The sequence below is a fragment of the Cupressus sempervirens genome, chromosome 1, assembly GCF_028749045.1.
Source record: "Cupressus sempervirens isolate cs-2001-9-10 chromosome 1, ASM2874904v1, whole genome shotgun sequence".
Classification (NCBI taxonomy): Eukaryota; Viridiplantae; Streptophyta; class Pinopsida; order Cupressales; family Cupressaceae; genus Cupressus; species Cupressus sempervirens.
The window spans coordinates 724,291,056-724,294,894 of NC_143118.1; positions in this window are offsets into that span (position 1 = coordinate 724,291,056).

A 3,839-nucleotide genomic window follows, 5' to 3' on the forward strand; every position below is an offset into this window, starting at 1 on the left:
CTCAATTCACCAAAAAATCAAAGTTCTTAGTTTTGAAAATGGTTTTTGAGTTTTTCTTAGATGAACTTTGGGAGCACTCTAGTGTACTTATTATACCCTTTTTTGATGATTTATTCCCTCTTTATAGCCAAATATTTTCATAGATTTGAACTCCTTCTGCTTCTTCTAAATATGAAATTCCAAGGCACCCATGTTGAATCTTGTCATTAATAGTTGCATAAGATGAGGAAGCTATTTTGGTTCAGGTGTCCAACCTCTCTATCTTTGATCTTTAGTACAAATTACTCAATTTTTTCTTCTCTTCATCTACCCAATCAGAGACTAGGTGATCTAGATTATCTAAAATGGTCAAATGTTTGAAACTTTTTCATTTTTTTAAACAAGATTTTCTAGGCATTTTTAACTAGCTTTTTTCAGAAGTCTTTTGCTCAAAAATTCAACTTGAAACTTTCATCAGTCCCTAAAACTAGGTAGCATAAAGCACCAGTAGTATATATTATTGCATCAAAATAATGGCCCAGATTACATATTACATTCCTAAATTTATAATAAATCATCTCCTCAATTTGAGTTGTGAGTGAGAGATCTCTAAATGCAATCATATGTTTAAAACTAATAAAAAAAATCTAAATATATACAAACTGACCCTCTAAGAGGTAATAAATAGGACTCCACCCTTATTTATATCAATTAATGGGTGCATTAGCCTTTACATGTCTTTAGACAAAGAAAGAAGTAGTAGATAAGGAGAAAGAAGCTGTTAAATGACATAAGAGTCTTTGGAGATGCCAAAAACAGAAGCTCAACCTTCTCTGGATGTTTGTAGGAGTTAAATTATTGTCAGAATGCATTTTTAGTGCATGGAAAGCTCTAAATTTGGAACTAGCAGTTAAATATCAGCACACCTTTGGAGAAGTGCACCATTGGAGAGGCACACCTTAGTGACATTTGCACAAGGTGCTCGATTCACCAAAAAATCAAAGTTCTCAGTTTTGAAAACGGTTTCTAGGTTTTTCTCATATGAGGTTTGGGAGCACTCTAGTGTACTTATTTTGCCATTTTTTGATGATTTATACTTTCTTTATAGCCAAATATTTTCATAGATTTGAACTCCTTCTGCTTCTTCTATCTGAAATTCCAAGACACCCATGTTGAATCTCGTCATTAATAGTTACATAAGAGGACGAAGTTGTTCTAGTTCATGTATCCAACCTCTATATCTTTGATCTTTAGTGCAAATTGCTCAATTTTTTCTTCTCTCTATTTGCTTTATCCTTCCTAGTCAAAGACCAGGTGATCTAGATTATCCAAAATGATCAAATGTTTGAAACTTTTTCATATCTTTTAAACAAGATTTTCTAGGCATTTTAAACTTTCTTTTTTCAGAGGTCTTTTGCTCAAAATTTCAAGTTGAAACTTTCATTAGTCCTTAAAATTGGGTAGCATGAAAATACTAATAACATATATTATTGCATCAAAATAACGGTCTAGAATACATATTACATTCCTAAATTTATAAGAACTCATCTCCTCAACTTGAGTTAAGAGTGAGAGGTATCCTAATGCATCATATGCTTAAAACCTAAATATATACAAATTGTGAGAGGTATCCTAATGCATCATATGCTTAATTCTAATAAAAAAATTCTAAATATATACAAACTAACCCTCTAGGAGGTGCTAAGTAGGACTCTACCCTTGTTTATATCAATTAATGGGTGCATGAGCCTTCACATGTCTTAAAACAAAGAAAGAAGCAGTAGATAAGGAGAAAGAAGCTGTTAGATGATGTAAGAGTCTTTTGAGATGCCAAAAATAGAAGCTCAAGCTTCTCTGGATGTTTGTGGGAGTTAAACTACTTTCAGAATGCATTTTCGGTGCATGGAAAGCTCTAAATTTGGATCTGGCACTTAGTTGTCCACACACCTTTGGAGAAGTACATGTTTGAAGAGGCGACCTTAGTGACATTTGTGCAAGGTGCTCAAATTAACTAAAAAATCAAAGTTCTTAGTTTTGAAAACAGTTTCTTGGTTTTTCTTAAATGAGGTCTAGGAGCACTCTAGTGTACTTATTTTTCCCCTTTTTGGTGATTTATACCCTCTTTATAGCCAAACATTTTCATTGATTTGAACTCCTCCTGCTTCTTCTATCTAAAATTCCAAGGCACCTGTGTTGAATCTTGTCATTTATAGTTGCATAGGATGAGGAACCTGTTCTGGTTCATGTGTCCAACCTCTGTATCTTTGATCTTTAGTGCACATTGCTAAATTTTTTTTCTTCTCTCCATCTACCCAATCCTTCCCTGTCAGAGACTAGGTGATCCAGATTATCCAAAATGATCAAATGTTTGAAACCTTTTCATATTTTTTAAACAAGATTTTCTAGGCATTTTAAACTAGTTTTTTCGGAGGTCTTTAGCTCAAAATTTCAAGTTGAAACTTTCATTGGACCTTAAAATTGGGTAGCATGAAATCACCAATAACATATATTATTGCATCAAATTAATGCCTTGGAATACATATTACATTCCTGAATTTATAAAAATCATCTCCTCAATTTGAGTTGAGAGTGAGAGATCTCTAAATGTAACCATATGCTTAAAACTAATAAAACAAATCTAAATATATACAAATTGACCCTCTAAGAGGTGCTAAGTAGGAATCCACCCTTATTTATATCAATTAATGGGTGCATGAGCCTTCACATGTCTTAAAAAAAAGAAAGAAGTAGTAGATAAGGAGAAATATGTTGTCAGATGATGTAAAAGTCTTTGGAGATGCAAAAAATAGAAGCTCAACCTTTTTTGGATGTTTATAAGATTTAAACTACTGTCAGAATGTGTTTTCGGTGCATGGAAAGCTCTAAATTTAGAATTGACAGTTAAATGTTGGTGCACCTTTGGAGAAGCACACCTTTGGAGAGGCACACCTTAGTGACATTTGTGCAAGGTGCTCAATTCACCAAAAAAATCAAAGTTCTCAGTTTTGAAAATAGTTTCTGAGTTTTTCTTAAACGAGGTCTAGGAGTACTCTAGTGTACTCATTTTTCCCTTTTTTATGATTTATACCCACTTTATAGCCAAACATTTTCACAGATTTGAACTCCTTCTGTTTCTTCTATCTAAAATTCCAAGGCACCTGAGTTGAATCTTTTCATTAATAGTTGCATAAGATGAGGAATCTATTTTGGTTGATGTGTCCAACCTCTATATCTTTGGTCTTTAGTGCAAATTGCTCAATTTTTTTCTTCTTTTCATCTACTCGATCCTTCCTGGATAGAGACTGGGAGATCTGGGTTATCCAAAATGATCAAATGTTTTAAACTTTTTCATATTTTTTAAACAAGATTTTCTAGGCATTTTAAACTAAATTTTTGAAGGTCTTCTACTTAAAATTTGAAGTTGAATCTTTCATTGGTCCTTAAAATTGAGTAGCTAAAGGCTCAGTGTTTCAGGGATTGAAATTAGATATTTAGTTCTTATTTCCAACAATGTAAACAATTTTGAATTTTGATCTCTTGGTCAAAAGTTGTGACCTTGACAACTTAAGGATGCCTTTTCACTTACATAAAGAAGCAAACATTAGTTCGAAGAGTTAAAAATATAACCCAAAAAAACCTAACCAACAAAAAAAGTAGGCCAAATACTCCAAAAAACCAATTGTATCCCCCCCATAAGTCTTGGAATACAAAATAGTGCACCTAGCGCATACTTACAGGTGTGCAAGGTGCGCTTAATGGTTGTTTTATGGCCATTTTAGCACAGTTGTGCACGTGCACACCTTGGTGAGGTGTGTAGATTTGAAGCAAATGCAAAGGGGGAACTTAGCTCTTAAAATGTG